Raw genomic sequence first — 19644 nt, 5'->3', positions numbered from 1 at the left:
TTACCACTCAACTTATACATGTTTTTGGCCTTAACGTGTTGCAGGCACTTGGGCCACCTACCCAAATGAAATACCATTTTTATCAGGATACTGTGGGGAATGATGAGTGGTATTAAACTGGTGCCGGCACAGTGATCCCACGCAGAAATGTGAGAACAATTTAATTTTTTAGCTAAACGTGAGGTTTTCTAGGCAAGAATATGTTGAGGGATCCAGGCAAGACACACCTCTCTGGACTTCCCTGGGTGTCTAGTTTTCAGAAATGGCTGGGCTTGGTAGGTTTCTCTAGGTGGTCACTAAGCCTGGTACCAGAAATGCAGATATTCCCCTTGCACAAATAGATTGCTTTGTGATAGAAAATTTTGATGTGTCCACAATATGGTGTGGGCCCTCTCCTGTCGCTGGCACTTGGCCCATTCAAACAATTGAGGTAGCATTTTTGTCGTGAGACCTGGGGGAATTCTGGGTGGTAGGAAATGTGTAGCTGCCATCACAAGAAACTGAGTTAAATGTAATTTTCTAGGCACCTTTTTAAGTTTACCAGGGATTCTGGGTAACAGATCCTGGTGAGAGCCACACAAGTAACCCCATAATGAATTCCCCTCAGCGTCTATTTTTCCAAAATGTACAGGTTTGTTAGTTTTCCCTAGATGCCAGCTGAATTAGGGCCCAAAAACCACAGCTACCCACTTTGCAAAAAAATGAGTCAGTTTTGCATTGAAAAATGTGAGGTATCCATGTTGCATTTTAGGGCATTTCCTTCTGCAGGCACAAGGCCTAACCACACAAGTGAGGTGCCATTTTTATCAAGAGTCCTAGGGCAACACAGTATAGTGGATCAAATGTTATTACTGATTGTCTTTCTCTGCATTTGTGCCTTCCAAATGTAGGACAGTGTGTAAGAAAGAAGTCATTTTGAGGAATGCCCCATAATTCACATACTAGTATGTGTAACCCCAAATTTAGAGATGTCCAAGTAACCACTGCTTCTGAACTCAATTTCTTGTGCTTATTTTTTGAATACATAGGTTTCCTTCATACCTATTTTTCACTCTATATTTTACCAAATAAATCACTGTATACAATGATTGTAAGGTGCAGCTTAATTATTGGCTCTGGTTACTTAGGGTTTTTGGTGAGCCCACAGGCCCTTTATTTCCCAGCAACCAGAAGCATCCAGCAGACAAAACAATATATTGATTTAAAAAATCTGCCACAGATAGAAGTTACAGATGAAAATGTAGACACAAATGGCTGTTTTTTTAACTAAATTTTATTGTATTTTTATTTAAACAATTAGGGCATCGTTATGAGTTTGGTGGTTGGACCTCCAGACCGCCATTTTGGCAGTCTTGAAAAGACCACCATGTTAGTGGTCTTTCAGACTGTCATATTACAAGTCATACAGGCAGGACGGCCAACCAAAAAAGGCAGACGTTCAGCCTTGGAATAGGTGGTCCGACCTACAGGGCTGACAGCACAGCGACCAACCAATGACTACATTACACACATACAGTAGCCATGGTAGACCCCCATGGAGGTCAGCCAATGGCGGTCTGAACCACAGTGGTCCACGGTCACCAAAGTAATACACAACTGTACATTGGATGAGCTTGAAAACAACACAGCTGATGCACATTACCACAATGGACACACCTGCAAAGAACATTATAAAACACACCCCTTCACACACCACAGTCCTTTGTATTTACACTGCAACTCACACAAGTCAAAGCAAATTATTTACCATTATTCACCAGATAATATGCACCACTGTTTTCACTATCCCATACAACACCCTGCACACACTTTAGTCCAGTCACACCTTTTTTGCACTTCCCCTCTTTAGTAAGTCACTGTCACCCATTTTTTTCACCTCCGCACATTTAAAAAATCCTTGTTTCTTAGACGATGAGTTAAGAGTCATGGTTGATGACATCATAAGAGTAGAGCCACAGTTGTTTGGAGTACAAGTCTAGCATACTCCTCTTAGTAGGAAAATTGAAATGTGGGACAGGATCGTCAACTGAATCAATGCTGTAGACACCACCCTGCACACAAGGGAGAACATTAGGAAGAGGTGGAATGACCTCAGGGGCAAGGCCTATTCCCTGGTACCTAGGCACCAGATACAGGCCATGAAAACTAGGGGTTGCCCTCCCAGTGCCCTCTTTCATCTTTTTCCTTTGGAGGAGAAGGTATTGGCCGTACTGTATCCTGGGGGCTTGATCAGACTAACTGGGGGAGTGGAGTCTGGTAAGTCACAGCACTGAAAATGGTACCAGAAATGCCAGCACTGCACTGAAAATGTTATGCATGCTCATATCCCACCCTCACCTCCCCACCCCTGTGTTCACCTGTCAAAAGATCTCTATTGGGCAACTCACATTTGAAGTGTACTCACTTGGGGAGATGATATTTGTATAGTGTGTGTAGTACTAGGAGTGACTTGACTTCACTGTCAAAGTCTCAGTTCTATATCTCCTAACAACAGACCAGTGGTCATTTTGCCAAATACCCCAGTTTTGTACATATCAATTAAAGGGTAACACAAGCGGAGATAACATGTGTTTAGTGTGTGTAGTACAGGCACTGACATTACCACAACTCCAAGCAGGCACTAGTCATTCTACTACAAACACTAGCAAATGCTACAATAAATATGTTAATGAACTCTCAATTGATGTGTGCTCACTTGGGAGGATACCATTTGTATGGTGTGTGTCACAGGGGGCTACATGACTACAACTCCTAAGAGGCTCTCTTACTTTCTCTCCAACCACTAGTCCAGTGTCCTCTTCTCCAAATACTCCTGTTTGGTAACTCACACATGACGCGTACTCACCCGGGGGGATAATATTTGTATAGTATGTATAGTACAGGGACTGACATGACTGCTAATGTCAGGAAGCTTTGTTTCGATAACTCCAAACACCAGCACAGTGTTCTCTTGTCCAAACACCCCTATGTATCAACTCTCTATTGAAGTGTTCTCACCTGGGAGGATGATATGTGTATAGTGTTTGTAGTACAGGGAGTTACATGACTGCAACTCCCAGGAGGCTCTCTTAATGTCACTTCAACCAACAGCCCACTGTCCTGTTCTCCAAAGACTCCTGTTTGGTAACTCACATATAAAGTGTACTCACCTGGGGGGGTGGGTGTAGTACAGGGACTGAGATGACTGCTAATGCCAGGAGTCCTTGTTTCTATAACTACAAACACCAGCCCAGTGCTGTTGTGCTAAAAGACCCCGGTGCCTCAACTCTCTATTGAAGTGTACTCACCTGGGAGGATGATATGTGTGTAGTACAGGGATAGTACAGGGAGTTATATGACTGCAACTCCTAGGAGGCTCTCCTTCTGTCACTTCAACCATCAGTCCAGCATCCTGTTCGCCAAAGACTCCTGTTTGGTAACTCACACATAAAGTGTGCTCACCTGGGGGATAATATTTGCATAGTGGATGTAGTACAAGGACAGAAATGACTGCTAATGCCAGGAGGCCCTGTATTGTGAACTCCAAACGCTAGCACTGTGATCCTTTGTCGAAAGACCCCTGTGTCTCAACTCTCAAATTGAGGTGTACGCACCTGGTAGAATGATATTTGTATAGTGTGTGTAGTACAGGGAGTTAAATGCCTGGAACTCCCAGGAGGCTCTCTTTGTCAGTCCAACCACCAGTCTAGTGTTTTCTTCTCCAAAGACTCCTGTTTGGTACCTCAGACATGAATTGTACTCACCTGAGGGATAATATTTCTATAGTGCGTGTACTAGAGAGAGTGACATGGCTGCTAAAGCCAGGAGGCCAAGTTTCCATAACTACAAAAACCGGCAAAGTGTTCTCTTAACCAAAGACCCCTGTATCTCAACTCTCTATTGAGGTATACTCACCTGGTAGGATGATATTTGTATAGAGTGTGTAGTACAGAGAGTGACCTGACTGCAACTCCCAGCAGTGCCTGTTGCAGTAACTCCAACCACCAGCCTAGTGTCCTCTTGTGAAAAGACCATTGTTTGTCATTCTCAATTGAAGATTACCCACCTGAGGTGATAACATTTGTCAAGTATTTGGAAGAAGTGATAGTAACCTGACTGTAACTCCCAGGTGGCACTGTTTCTTTAACTCCAAACACCAGCCCAACATTCTCTTCTCCAAAATACCCTGTGTCCTAATTCTTTCTTGAAGAGGGTGATGTTTTTAGAGTGTGTCTAGTACAGAGATTTACATGACTGCAACTCCCAGGAGGCTTGTTTACTGTCACTCCAACCACCAGTCCGGTGTCTTCTTCTCCAAAGACTCCTGTTTGGTAACTCACACATGAAGTGTTCTCCTCTGTGGGGATTACATTTATCAAGTGTATGAAGCAGAGGGAGTTGCATGACTGCTAAGGCCAGGAGACTCTGGGGATCATTCTGACCCTGGCGGTCATTGACCGCCAGGGCCAACGACCACGGAAGCACCGCCAACAGGCTGGCGGTGATTCCTGGGCAATTCTGACCGTGGCGGTAAAGCCGCGGTCAGAAAAGGGAAACCGGCGGTTTCCCGACGGTTTTCCACTGGCCAAAGGAATCCTCCATGGCGGCGCTGCAAGCAGCGCCGCCATGGGGATTCCGACCCCCTTCCCGCCAGCCTGTTCCTGGCGGTTTACACCGCCAGGAAGAGGCTGGCGGGAACGGGTGTCGTGGGGCCCCTGGGGGCCCCTGCACTGCCCATGCCACTGGCATGGGCAGTGCTGGGGCCCCCTAACGGCCCCATTAAGATTTTCAGTGTCTGCTTGGCAGACACTGAAAATCGCGACGGGTGCAACTGCACCCGTCGCACCCCAGCAAATCCGCCGGCTCCATTCGGAGCCGGCTTCATCTTTGCTGGGGCTTTCCCGCTGGGCCGGCGGGCGATCTTTTGAAGATCGCCCACCGGCCCAGCGGGAAAGTTAGAATGGTCCCCGCGGTCATTTGTCCGCGGGGCGGAGTTTGGGCGGTTTCTGCCCGGCGGGCGGCGCCCGCCGCCCGCCGGGGTCGGAATGACCCCCCTCTGTCTCTCCAATTCCAAACACAAGCCCAGTGTTCTCATGTTCAATTACCCATGTGTCTTAGCTCTCAAATGAAGTTTATTCATCTGAGAGGATAACATTGGTATGATGGTGAAAAGTGGAGGGAGTGACGGACATGTAAAACACAATAGGCCCTTTGTCCTACTTCCAAACACAAAACAATGTTTACTTGCCCAAATCTATCTATTTATGAACTTTCAATTGAAGTTCACTCACCTGGGACGATACTGTTTGTCAAGTGTTTATAGCATAGAGAGTGATCTGACTGCAACTCACTGGAGGCACTGTTTTAGTAACTCCAAACACCAGAATAGCAGACACTTGCCCAAATACCCTTGACTGCTAACTTTCAATTAAACTTTACTCACCTGCGAGGGACCAAAATACGGATCATGCTCTACTCAGAGATGTTTCTGGCCGCCTAGTTCCATCCTGACCACCTAAACCAAGATGTAACTATTGAGGACAGGAAGGACACCATAACCACTGTGCAATACAATGATCAAAAAGGCCTCAAAATGCATCACCAGAATGGCATTGGCAGCAGACACATTCACAATGCACTGACCACATGATGACTCCAGGTACATATACAACAAAGTCCTGGGCCTGCCTGTATAACAATCATCTAAGCCTCAAAATGGCCAAAGACATATCTTGTCAAGCCACTGTTTTGCCTGCACTGGTGGCAAAATGCAAGTCTCAGGCCATCCTCCCAAGGGCTAATTATCCACACATTTTAGCAGCTGCTTGAGTTAGATGGAATTGGAATGCTTCACAAATTTCAGGTCAATAAACCAACATCATGGCTAATTGCCACAATAAGATGAACTGAAAAATAACTTTGTACAAGGTCTATGCTTATTGTAACTCTAAATTGTTGGAGGTAGATGCCACAATACAACCAGTAACCTTGTGGGGGTCATTACGACATTTGCGGTAAAGGCCGCTTACCGCCGTGCAGAAGACCGCCAACACACCGCCGCGGTTGCGGAATTCCGCCACAGCCATTATGACCCACAGATCGGAATCTGCCAAAATCTAGACACCGACACAAGTCCGCCACACCAAAAGTCAGTGATAAACTGGCGATAACAAAACCTCCACGTTACACCAACAGGAATACGCCCACACTATCACGACCCACGAATCCGAGCGGCGGTCTTACAACAGCAGTATTCCATTGGCGGTACACACCGCCGCACTCAAAATACACACACACTTACAAAACACTGCCACATTGGACAATTCAAAATACACACACCTGATACACATACACACACCACTCCCACACACCCAATACGCTATAAAACACACACCCACATCACCCACAAACCCGTATGACAACAATTGCGACAGAAGGCCAAAGAGAGTCACCACCAGAAAGAACAATAGCATCCACAGGCACTCAACACCATCACTCACACAACATCCACGCACCTCACACAACACACCTCTAAATATCACCCCACACATCACAACACAAACCACCCCACACATCACCCACACCACCACATGGCACCCTCAAAGACACCCCAGGTTTTCTGAGGAGGAGCTCAGGGTCATGGTGGAGGAAATCATCTGTGTAGAGCCACAGCTATTCGGATCACAGGTGCAGCACACCTCCTTAGCTAGGAAGTTGGAGCTATGGCGCAGAATCGTGGACAGGGTCAAAGCAGTGGGACAGCACCCAAAAACTAGGGATGACATCAGGAAAAGGTGGAACGACCCTCAGGGGAAGGTGCATTCCATGGTCTCAAGACACCAGATTGCGGTTCAGAGGACTGGCGGCGGACCCCCCACCTCCTCCCCCAGAACTCACAAATGGGAGGAGAAGGTCTTGGCTATACTGCATCCTGAGGGCCTCGCAGTAGTAGCTGGAGGAATGGACTCTGGTAAGTCAAACCTTTAACTACTTCATCCCCCACCCACCTGCATGCTATCACATACCCCCACCCTCGCCCTCACCCCCATCACTCCAACTCCTCACACATGTTCCACTATCACAAACCACACATCCCAAACCCAAGCCCTGCATGTAACACCAAAGCATGGACACCCATCACCAAAGCATGCCCACTGCACATACCCATATACCCCCCTAAACTATAATCACACTAGGTCCCACACAAGAATGGAAGCACTAGGGTATAGGCTGACCCACCCATTGCACACCATGGCACACACAGATGCAATAATCATGCCTTTACACCCCTGCATGACTCCTACCCAACGTCACCGGACAGGAGGGTCCAGACATGTCCACTCCACACACAGAAGAGGCCCACAGTGATGACAGCAGCTCTGTACAACTGGATCTAGATGACCAGCCCGGCCCAACTGGGACCTAGGGACAGTCGGTTCCCCTCACACTGGCACAGGCTACTACAGAGCTTCCCCACTCTGGAAACACCAGCACAGCACCCCCCCCCAGCGGGCCCAGACCTCTGTCCCCAGGACACGTCAAGCAGCAGTGTGTCCACCACTACAGGGAACCCAGGCTAACCCACATCCCCAACAACACCAGGGACCTGGTGGCAGTGGTAGTGGGCACACGGTTCAGGGGACAGAGGCCCAGGACACAGGGGAACTGGGAGGGCTGCTGTGCGATAGGGGGAGGACAGGCCGAGGGAACCCACTCTCCACAAGGCCCTCTCCAACATCATGGGAGCCTACCACCATTCCCAGGAGACGATGGTAATGGTACTGAGCAAGTTTCAGGAGACCCAGCGGCTGCAGGATGAACAGTATTTGGGGTGCAGGGAGGAACTCAAATCCATCAATTCCACCCTGGGCACCATTGTAGGGGTCCTGAAGGAACTCGTCAACACCAGGAGGGACACTGTGTCACCACCTCCGTCGGCGCTAGTGGACAGGAGGCCCGGCCACAGGCCCACGACACCATCACCTCACCCCCTGCAGATGGAGAACCACCGCGCAAGCGGTCCCTGAGATCCAGGACAAAGACAGAGAACAATGCCAAGACCCCCACCAAGAAATGAGACCACCCTGATTGTCATCCTTCTGTCCCACTTTGTCACCCTGTCCATACTTAAACTGCCCTAGTTCCACTTCCTATGCCCCTTTAGACAATGCACCTGTGAGACTAATAGACTGGACTCTGCCATGGACATTCCTCCACGTCACCCCTGACCATTTTACAACCACCTTCACTATTTAGCACTTAAATAAACACCCTTAAATCACAAAACAACCTGGAGTCAGTCTGTGCTTTCGAAAATGTGTATTAGCAATAACTGTGGCAAAATGCTATATCCAATGTAATGTCAACATACCTATGTGACACAGCTCTGGTCCATGCGGAAACAAAGCAGAGGTCACACAGTGGGACCCACATCTGTGAATTCGAAAGGGAAAGTGACAACTGAGTGTCCATACACTGGGTGAAAATGACAGACAGATGAGAGTTAGAAGAATTAAATCAGATGTAGCAGGCAGTGTTGTCTTCTTACCTATGTCTCACTGGAATTATTGCTGGATCACCGTGTTCCTGTTGTCTATGTCCTCTTCTTCTGCTTCCTCGTCTTCACTGTCCACAGGCTCCACAGCTGCTCCATCCGGACCATCCTCCTGCAGAAAAGGCACCTGTCATCGCAAAGCCAAGTTGTGAAGCATAAGGCAGGCCACGATGATCTGGCACACCTTCTTTGGTGAGTAGAATAGGGAACCACCTGTCATATGGAGGCACCGGAACCTGGCCTTCAGGAGGCCGAAGGTCCTCTCTATAATCCTCCTAGTCTGCCCATGGGCCTCATTGTAGCGTTCCTCTGCCTTGTCCTGGGATTCCTCACTTGGTCAGTAGCCATGACAGGTTGGGGTAACCAGTCACCTGCAAATGGCAAGGGACAACTGTTAGACACACACAAACTCTTAGGGACATCCCCATACCCAGACCCCTAGTCACACTGTATTGGGTCCATGTCCTCACCTAATAGCCGCACACGGTGGCTCTGGAGTTGCCCAATTACATAAGGGATGCTGCTATTCTACAGAATTTAAGCGTCATGCACTGAGCCAGGAAATTTGGCATTTACATAGGAGATGTACTGGTCGGCAAACACACCATCTGCACATTCATAGAATGGTAACTCTTCCGGTTTCTGTACACCTGTTTACTCCTGCGTGGGGGGACAAGGCCACATGTGTCCCATCAAAGGCCCCAATTATGTTGGGGATATGTCCCAGGGCATAGAAGTCATCTTTCACTGTAGGCAGATCCTCCACCTGAGGGAAAACTATGTAGCTGCTCATGTGTTTCAGCAGGGCAGACAACACACTGGACAACACTTTGGAGAACAGAGGCTGGGACATCCCTGATGCTATGGCCACTGTTGTTTGAAAAGACCCACTTGCTAGGAAATGAAGTACTGACAGCACTTGCACTAGAGGGGGGATTCTTGTGGGATGGCGGATAGCTGACATCAGGTCTGGCTCCAACTGGGCACACAGTTCCAGGATTGTGGTACGATCAAGTCTGTAGGTGATAATTACATGTCGCTTCTCCATTGTCAACAGGTCCACCAGCGGTCTGTACACCGAAGGATGCCGCCATCTCCTCACCTACCCCAGCGGACGTGCTCTATGGAGGAGAACAGCGAGCAGAGAGTCAACCAACACTAAGGTAGGTAAACACACCTTTATCAGAAAATGTTTGAAAATCGACATATGGCTGTATTAGTGTTTAAGCAAGGCCTAGATATGTGTGACGCAGTCAACATTAATGCCATGTGGCCCCCTGAAATGGCAGCTGCCTGACCTGTAATGTGTGACAAGGGGATATGAGGTAATTTCGCTGGCGTTGTACACCGTCGCAGTAGGCTGTCGAAGACCGCGGCGCAAACCTGCATTGGTTAACATTGGACCCTATGGGTCCCAGGAGCCAATGACGATGTACTCCGGCGGTGACGGTACGCACCGCTGCAGACGTTACCACCATTTTCTCTCTGTTCAATCACTTGATACCTGATCTTCGACAGGAGAGGACCTACACTGCAAGTGCTGCTGTGACCTCAGTCTGGAAGAGACAATGGCTCATGTGTCTGGGGAAAGGGCCCCTGCCTTCAGCACGGAGGAGTTGGAGAAATTAGTAGATGGCGTTCTCCCCCAGTACACTCTGCTCTACGGTCCTCCAGACAAACAGGTAAGTACACTGTGAGCATGCTGTATGGGCAATGCCTGTTTTGGAGTGGTGTTGATGAAAGATAGGGGGGGAGAATGAGGCATGCATGATACGACAGTGAGTGCATGTGTGTCATGGCAAGGGTAGGGATGTGGGCCAATGACTGTGATGGTGCAGACGGTTATATCTTCTCCTTTTCCCCTGAACTATTCCTGTTGGTCAGCGCCCACCAGAAGAAGGATTTTTGTCTTGCCATCGCCAAGGAAGTCCGGACCCTGGGGGTCCACCACAGACAGATCACCCACTGCCGTAAAAGATGGGAGGACATTCGCCGCTGGAGCAAGAAGACGGCGGAGCTGGGGATGGCCTCCCAACGTGGGAGGGGGTGCCCATCGCACCATGACCCCCCTGATGTTCCGGATCCTGGCGGTGGCTTATCCGTAGTTGGATGGGCGCTTGAGGGCATCACAGAAGCCACAAGGGGGTGAGTACACTCTCATTCAGCTGACTCTGCGTGCATTGTAGGTGTCTGGGTGGGGGAGGTGGGCTGTGGGTTCACCTAGGCCAGGGCGAGTTTAGTAGGCTTGGTCCCTTCTTAAGGCAGGCCCTGTGGCACCCCACCCCACATGTGTTCAGAGCCATCTACACCTAGTCAGGCTCCTGTGACTTCCATGTGTGCAGCGATCAGGCATAGGCCTTGTAACCCATGTCCCTGTGATTAATTAGGGAACCCTAAGTGCACAGCGTAGTGCAGGGGGCTTCTGTTTCTGTAGTGTACGCCAACGGTAGTGGTATTGGATGCACTCAACATGTCTTTCTTCTGTCTTTCCCCCCTTTTTTTGTTCTCCCTGTTCTTGTGTGCATTAGCATCATCAGGCGGAGGAGCAGTGCCACCGGAGCAGGAGGGAGCTGCATCCCACATGGCCCTGGAGGGCGACACAACAGAGTCAGAAGCCACCAGTGGGACAGAGGGCGAGGGATGCTCCACGGCGGGGACAGGAGCCGAGACTCTGATGGGAGCTCCCTTGCGGTGGCAGGCCCCTCTGTGCCCCCCGCATCTACAGATACAGCCGCCTCCCCCCCTACCAGCACCACCCTCCCAGCCGCCCCTCAGCGTGTGCCCCGTGGCCGCTCACCCAGGAGGGTGGGCATCTCCTTCGCCCCAGGCACCTCAGCCCCTGCCCCAGTCAGCCCTGCTGCCCTCAGTGAGGAGGCCATTGACCTCCTCCGGTCCCTCACTGTTGGGCAGTCTACCATTTTGAATGCCATCCAGGGTGTAGAGAGGCAGTTGCAACAGACCAATGCATACCTGGAGGGCATTCATTCTGGTCAGGCAGCCCAACAGAAAGCTTTTCAGACTCTGGCCTCAGCACTGATGGCAGCCATTGTCCCTGTTTCTAGCCTTCCACTTCCAACTTCCTCCAACCAGACCCAAACCCCTGTACCTCAGCCTATCCCAAGCACACCATCAGACCAGCATGCACACACCTCAACACACAAGGGAAGCTCAGGCAAACATAAGTACCACACATCCCACAGGCACTCACGCAAGCATCATACCCATGCAGACATACCAACAGCCACTGTCTCCTCCTCGTCTCTCTCCTCCCTCCCAGTCTCGTCTCCATTCACACCTTCATGGACTACATCGTCAGCCACTACCTCCATCACCAGCACACCCACCACCACACCCCGCTCACGTGCACTCACCACCCCCACTACCATTCACACATCCCCTGTGTCCTCTCCCAGTGTGTCTGTAAGCCCACCTCCCAAGGTACACAAACGCAGCCACACACCCACCTAACAGCCATCCACCTCACGACAGCCTCCAGCCCATGCACCTTCACCCAAAGTCACCAAACGTACACCTCCGACAACCACTACCACTACCTCTTCCTCCACTCACAAACCCCCTCCATCTACCCATCCCAGTGTGTCCAAAATACTTTTCCTGTCCATCCTTGACCTCTTCCCCTCACCTCCCCCACCCCTTCAGTCTCCTAGGGCCCATCTTTCCAGGTCCCAACCCAGCGCCTCAGCCACAACAACTGAGGGAACAGTGGTGCCAGTAGTAACCAGCTTCTGGAGTGCGCCAGGCAGCAGGGCAGCCAGTGTTCCAAGGAGCCAGACCACAGACAGTCCCCCACCGCAAAAGCACAAAAAGTTGGCCAGTGCCCGGCGGGAGAGAGGCAAACATCTTCCACCAAAGCCTCTCCCAGGGGTACAGTTTGGAGTGTGAAGACAGCTGCGCCACCATCCAAGGTGGGGAAGAGGCACAGTAAAACAGGCAAGTCTGCGAAAACCTGCACGACGGACAAGACCGCCACCAGCTCCGCTGAACAGGACACCGCTGCCACCAGCACCGCTGAACAGGACACCGCCACTACAAGCACCGCTGCCAAGGACACCACCGCCACCAGCCCCGCTGAACAGGACCCCGCCGCAACAAGCACCGCAGGCCAGTCAGCGCCAAAGCTTCCGACGCTACTGAGGCCACCACGAGCAGAATGAAGCACTCTGGGCACAAAGCCCCCTCCAGAACCAGTGGAGATTTACATCCACTACCTCTGTCCTTGGCAGGATGAAGCACTCTGGGCACAAACCCCCTCCAGAACCAGTGGAGTATCACATCCACTACCTCTGTCCTTGGCAGGATGAAGCACTGTGGCTTTGCACTCCCCAGGATAAAGCAGTTGGCACGGAGCCCCCTCGTGGATCTGGCGTCGTGCACTCATCCGGCTGAGGTGCCCCCCTTCTCTTCCCCCTGAGGTGCCTGTTGTATTTCTATCTGATGCCCCAGCAGGGTTCTCTCCGTATTGATTGGGTATTGAGTGTGGGCCTCGCCCATGCATTTTGGGCCCAGTGGTCCACAGATTATGATGGTGGAATACCTTGGACTTGTATTCTTGGTGTATATATTTGTTTCTAGTGTAAATATATATATATATGTATATATTTTTGATTACTGTATTTGAATAGATTACAAACGTTTGACTCATTTCCTTTTGTCCTTGCATTCTTCCAGGGGGAGTTGGGGGTTGTTAATGTACTGTATCAACATGTACTTGTGTGTGTGTTGTAGTGGGTGATGGTGGGGGTGGGAGTGTTGCATGTTGCATGTGTGTGTGTCACTCTTTTTTCCCTCCCCCTCCCCTGTGTCGTAGGTGCAGTACTGACCGTGGTCTTCACTGCCGTCTTTGTTGTTCCTGGTAGAGAAACAGGAAGATAAAGGCTGGGAGTATCTGGAGCTCGGGTTCCATGGCGTCCTGATTCCTCGTGGGATGTGTAGAGGTCAGCGTTTTCCCTTCCAAGTCCTGTTTCCGCCGTGTTTTTGTTCGCAGTGAATCCGCCCCAGAAAAGGTGGCGGATTGGACTGTTGTAATACAGTGGGCGGAACCTTGTCTTCCACCTGTCTGTTGCCAGTTACCGCTGTGGTGTTTTTTGTACCGCCTTGGCGGTCAGAGTGTTAAAGTGGCTGTCTATGTTGGCGGTTTCCGCCACGGTCGTGATTCCAATTTTTTTACCGCCGCTTTAACACCGACCGCCAGGGTTGTAATGACCACCTGTATCTTTTACATCAACAGGTTGAGCTGCCACTGGGCACAGAGAGGACACAGAAGAGAATGCCACTATCCCCCTGTAAGTAGCCCTCAGTGAAGAAGACATTTCTGGCTCTGTACGTGGAGGACGGTGCAGGCCTATCTGGGCACTCTATTCAGACACCAACAGTGGGCCTCACTGTAGCCACATCAACACCTCCCAGCCCGGTTGCCTGTACATCCCAGGCAACCATTCTCCCTCAACCTGTGTTCCGAGCACAGTAACATCTTTTGTCCCCCAGTCCTGGATCCTGAGTTGCAATACAACACTTTCAACAATGAGGGTCCAGGACCCAGTGGGAGACGGCACCCTGTAGCAAGGGCACAGGGCCTTGGGGGGAGGGTGCATGAGAGGGATGCTGTGGGCCAGCGGGGTGAGGCCACTGGTGCTGCTCCTGGCCAGGACACCATCAGCTACATCTTGGGGGTCTATCAGGGATCCTAAGGTGTGATAGGCCAGGTCTTGACCAAACTCTGGGGAATAAAACAGCAATAGAGGGAGATCCAGAGGGATATGCATGAAGAGTAGGAAGCTCACAAAACCAACATGGCCTCCACAACAGGGGTGATGAGGGGCAAAAAAAACGACCTCTTCATTTGGCCATCAGAACCAGGTCCTTCTTTATTTGTGCCAACCACAGGAAGGGAGGCACTGTCAGAGGAACAAGCTCCAGACACCCCTGCCTCTGTAGCAACAAACCTCCCCCAACAAGCATATAGGGTTGTCTGGCAAAGCATCCAATAGGTGCAGAGGGCAAGTCTCCCTCCACTGCAAGCAAGTGACCTCTTCCTAAATGGCTTCCTTTGTGTGCCACACATTCACTCTGTTGACTGATCCTGAACTACCCACCAGTTGCAATGGGAAGAATACTCTGGACTTTGGTGCCCCAATGGTGTGGCATCTACTCCAATGATTTCATTTACCATGACTGACACCTTCACTTTATTATTTTTATTATTTTCTGTCCAAGTTTTATTTACTGCATCAGCACTGCAATAAATTCATCCATCACAAACTCATTGTCCGGTTGTTTAATTTCACCATATTGCTATGAAGAGATGTCAGACCATGTGAACCATATGATGAAACCATTACTTACTTGGGCAAGGAGGGATATTCCACATGTACACAGTGTCCTCCTCAGTATTACAACCATTACACACAAACACATCAGTACAAGTGTCTAGTCACAACAAACAATTTATTCTAGTGGACTGCACATCGGCTGCCCATATAACTGGAAGTTTTGACAAACAAATGTGTGACTCATATTTAGTCAAATGGTACAGTCCACCAGACCATGGAAGGAAGGGATTTGTCAGACATTGTTCCGTAGAATAGGAAAACATTAAAGTGGATGATGTCAGCAGCTTGAGCCTTATCACATACCATACCAAATTAATCCAATATCTCATAATCCATGATACAGACAGAGAGCAGTACAGCAGTCCCTGATCACAGGCCCATCATAATCCAATGACCATGCATCTGGTGGTTTACACAAACATATGTCAGTGTTGTGGCACAGGCACTGTGGCCTTCAATGATAAAACACATCTACAGCTACATACAGGTCATATAGGAAGAGTGTTTAGCCAATGTGAAGGGTGAATGCCTTGGTTGCAATCGATGACTACATGTTTCATGCCAAAATGATGACACACATGAAGCAATCGCCCAAAACAGCACACAAAGCAAGTCAAATGTGTACTTCTGACCTTCCACTAAGCACTGTTCAAGCTGCCTATGTAGAGGTCTCATATACCCCAAATCCGTGACCTGCATTTCCTAGAACAATCCATGTCCAATTTGTATGTCAGAACAGTATCAGATACCTGCCAATATCACAACTCTGAAATGGCCACATAAGGATGTCATGGTGAAGGTACATGTACAAAGACAAAAGAAGGAGAATAGGCATGAAAACACACATATTAAACAAATCACATTTCATGCTACTGGAAATGAAATTACATTGCATGAAACTGACACAAACAAAGCAACATCATCAAGGTGGGGATATGTCAAAGGCTAACTCTTCAATGAGCTTTTGCCTGAATATTGCAGAGTATCAGCTCCCTAGTTGTTGCTGGAACACTCAACTCCACACATTCTCACAATTACAGTTCATTGTACAGTCACAGTCATTACATCACACGCCATACTTACACTGATGAAAAGTAGGTATTGATGAGATCTCCCCACAAGTCACTTCCTTCCTTTCACCACTGTCATCCTCACTTGGCACTTTTGGATTCTAACCCAGTGGCACTTCAGGCTCCCCCTCCTCTGGGATGTATGGGATATTCTTCTGCATGGGCGATGTTGTAGAGCATGCAGCATGTCACAGTGATCTGCCACACTTTTCAGGGTAATCAGAGGAGGGCTCCACCAGTACAGTCAAGATACCTAAATCTTGCCTTCAGGAACCCAAAAGCCTGCTCCACTACCTGCCTTTTTCTTGGCATAGTTAGATTTCTTAGTGGTGTCAGCAACCAATGATGGTTTGGAAATGTGGAGCCTCCTGTTAAAAAATGGGACATATGTGCAACAATGAGTCACTTAAATTATTATTGTAGCACCAGACATTGCACACACACAAACAGGACAGATGTGACTTGCCAACCAGCTAGTCCTTCTATGAGGGCAGTTGTGACATTAGCTGGGGTATGGTGCAGTTCTGCTTTATAAAGGAGTCATGGGCTGATCCTAGATAATGGTCACAGACAAGTGAATTGTAGAGATCTTGCAGGTTGATGGAATGGAAGTTCTTTCTGTTGCGGTATAATAGTTCATTGGCCTGTGGTGGGACAAAGCCAACGTGTGTGCCATCAATGGCCTCCACCATGTGTGGGATGTGTGCAAAACCATAAACGTCAGCCTCCACATGGGCTAAATCCTCACTTTGGGGAAACTGGATATAGCTGTCCAGGTATTTCAACATTGCAGTTTCAACACCTGACTGAACTTCGGTTGGGACATACCAGCAGATAGGGCCACTGAATGTTAGAAGGACCCTGTGCCTAGGAAGTGCAATAGTGACATGACTTATACAATGGGTGGTATGCTGGTTGAATAACTAATAGCTGGCATCAGATGTGGCTCCAACTGATGACATAGGTTCACTATTGTTTGCCTAAACAGACAGTAGAACAGTATGATGTGGCATTCTTCTATGGTCTGAAGGTCTGGCAGTGGATGGTAGGGAGGAGGTTGTCACATCGACCCTCTCGCTGGGTACCAATGTATGACAAGACAAGATTTTTAACATTAGTTAGTGTGTCCATAGCAACATACATGATGCATGTCAATTATATCATGTGGCAAAGAATTTCTGAATGGATAGACATGGCAACCAGTACAGATCATAGCTGCAAATAACATAAGGGTCAGATGTGCCCACCATGGTTTTCCACACATGTGGTCACAACATGTATTCGACCCATTGCCCATCAAAATGTGACTGGAAATCCCTACTGACAAAATGACTGTCGGCGGCAGTGGACTGTGCCATACTGTTAAATGCCATATGTGCTCTGCAACATAATACAATCTTCTTTGAGTAGTAGGACCAACATGACAAGACAGTATAAGCATGTTTGTGATGTCAAAATCCATTTTTGAAGGTGTGACACAATTTGTATAGCCCAATACAGCCTTCCAGGCCCAGGCTGCCAAAATGGACCTACTCAACTAGACATTAGGAAACGCCCATGACGGAGGGGTTTGCAACTTTGCAGACAAAGCCATAGGCTAAAGTTATTGCCAGCTGCAGTCACAGGCCAATGGCTGTGTCCACCAGAGGTGACGACAACATAAGTGGTGGACGTGACCGCCATGTTCAGCAGATTCACTCACATGACTCCAGACACTGCTGCCAGCAATACCTCCACCACCTAAGCTGCTGTATGGCACCTCCAGGAGCAATCATGCCACATCCAGCATTTGATAGGGCCCCTGCCTTCTTTCCAGAGGAGTTGGAGAAGTTAATGAGGTCCTACCTGTATGAATAGCTCTATGACTCACCAGAGAAGTAGGAAAGTATCTCATATGCACAATTGCATATGTACGTCAACATCCTTTTCTTTCTCATGGGCTAGAATGTGCTCATGTGTGCCAGGTAGACTTCTTGTGTGCCTGTTTTTGCAGTCTGTATGGCATCAATGGGAGGGACAATGTGTAAGTATTGGTGGCCAGTGCCAAATGTTAAGATCAGTCACATTGTGTTGTGTCCTTGTGTTGAATGCACATAACTAGAAAAGGAGACATTACTACCATCCAGTGACATTGCTTTCCTCAATCAATCAATCAATCAATCAAATTATTTGTTGAGCGCACTACTCACCCGGAAGGGTCTTAAGGCGTTGGGGGTTGGGGAGGTGCTACTGCTTGAAGAGCCAGGTCTTAAGGCGCTTCTTGAAGGTCAGGCAGTCTTGGGTCTTACGTAGGTTGGAGGGGCACGGGGATTGAGTTCTGGATTTTGGCTGTGAGGTGGGAGAAGGATCTGCTGCCGGTTGCGGTATGGTGGATGCGAGGGACTGTTGCAAGGGTGAGGTTGGCAGAGCGGAGCTAGCGTGTCGAGATGTGGAAGTTGAGTCGATCGTTGAGGTAGGCCGGTCCGGTGTCGTGGAGAGCTTTGTGAGCATGGAATAGGAATTTGAAGATGATCCTTTTGTCGATGGATAGCCAGTGGAGGTCCTTGAGGTGGGCAGAGATGTGTTCGTGGTGAGGTAGATTGAGGATGAGACGTGCTGAGGTGTTCTTGATGCGCTGGAGTTTTTCCTGGAGCTTGGCCGTTGTTCCCGCGTAGAGGGCGTTGCCGTAGTCCAGTCTGCTGCTAACGAGGGCGTGGGTGACTGTTCTTCTGGTTTCTACAGGAATCCACCTGAAGGTCTTGTGGAGTATCTGAAGGGTGTTGAAGCATGAAGACGAGATGGTGTTGACTTGCTGGGTCATGGGGTGTGAAGAGTATTGTATGAAGCCTAGGTTGCGTGCGTGGGTGGTTGGTGTTGGGGTGACCCCAGGGTGGCTGGCCACTAGGAGTCATCCCATGCTGACTTGTTGGGGCCGACGATGATAATCTCGTTTTTTTCTGAGTTCAGCTTGAGGTGGCTTGCTGTCATACAGTTGCCAATAGCAAGGAGTCCGGTGTGGAGGTTGTTCTTGGCAGTTCCTTGTGAGGGAGAGGATGGGCTGGGTGTCATCAGCGTAGGAGATGATGTTGTGGCTGTGGGATCGGACAATGTTGGCAAGTGGAGCCATGTAGACATTGAAGAGGGTGGGGCTGAGTGAGGATCCCTGGGGGACTCCGTAGATGATTTTGGTGGGCTTTTTCCAGAACGGGGGGGAGTTGAACTCTTTGTGTTCTCTCGGAGAGGAAGGAGGTGAGCCAGCCCAGGGCTTTGTGGTGAATTCCGGTGTCACAGAGGCGTGTGCGGAGGGTTTGGTGACATACTGTGTCGAAGGCTGCAGAGAGATCGAGGAGGATGGGTACAACGGTTTCACCGTTGTCTAGCCTGGTCCTGATGACATCGGAACAGGCGATGAGGGCAGTCTCGGTGCTGTGATTTTTGCGGAATCCTGACTGGGAGACGTTGAGTAGGCTGTTATCCTCCAGGAAGCAGGAAAGCTGGTTATTGACTTTCTTCCCTATGACCTTCGTGGGGAAAGGGAATAGGGAGATAGGTCGGTAGTTTTTGAGGTCTTCGGGGTCGGCTTTGGGCTTTTTGACTAAGGAGTTGACTTTGGCGTGTTTCCAGCTTTCCGGGTTAATGGCGATCTTGAAGGAGCTGTTGATGATGGTCTGGAGCTGGGGAGCAATGATTTGGCTGGCCTTATTGAAGACGT

Source organism: Pleurodeles waltl, chromosome 1_2 (assembly GCF_031143425.1).
Source record: "Pleurodeles waltl isolate 20211129_DDA chromosome 1_2, aPleWal1.hap1.20221129, whole genome shotgun sequence".
In the NCBI taxonomy this organism is placed as follows: domain Eukaryota; kingdom Metazoa; phylum Chordata; class Amphibia; order Caudata; family Salamandridae; genus Pleurodeles; species Pleurodeles waltl.
Note: the sequence above shows the minus strand (reverse complement) of the source record.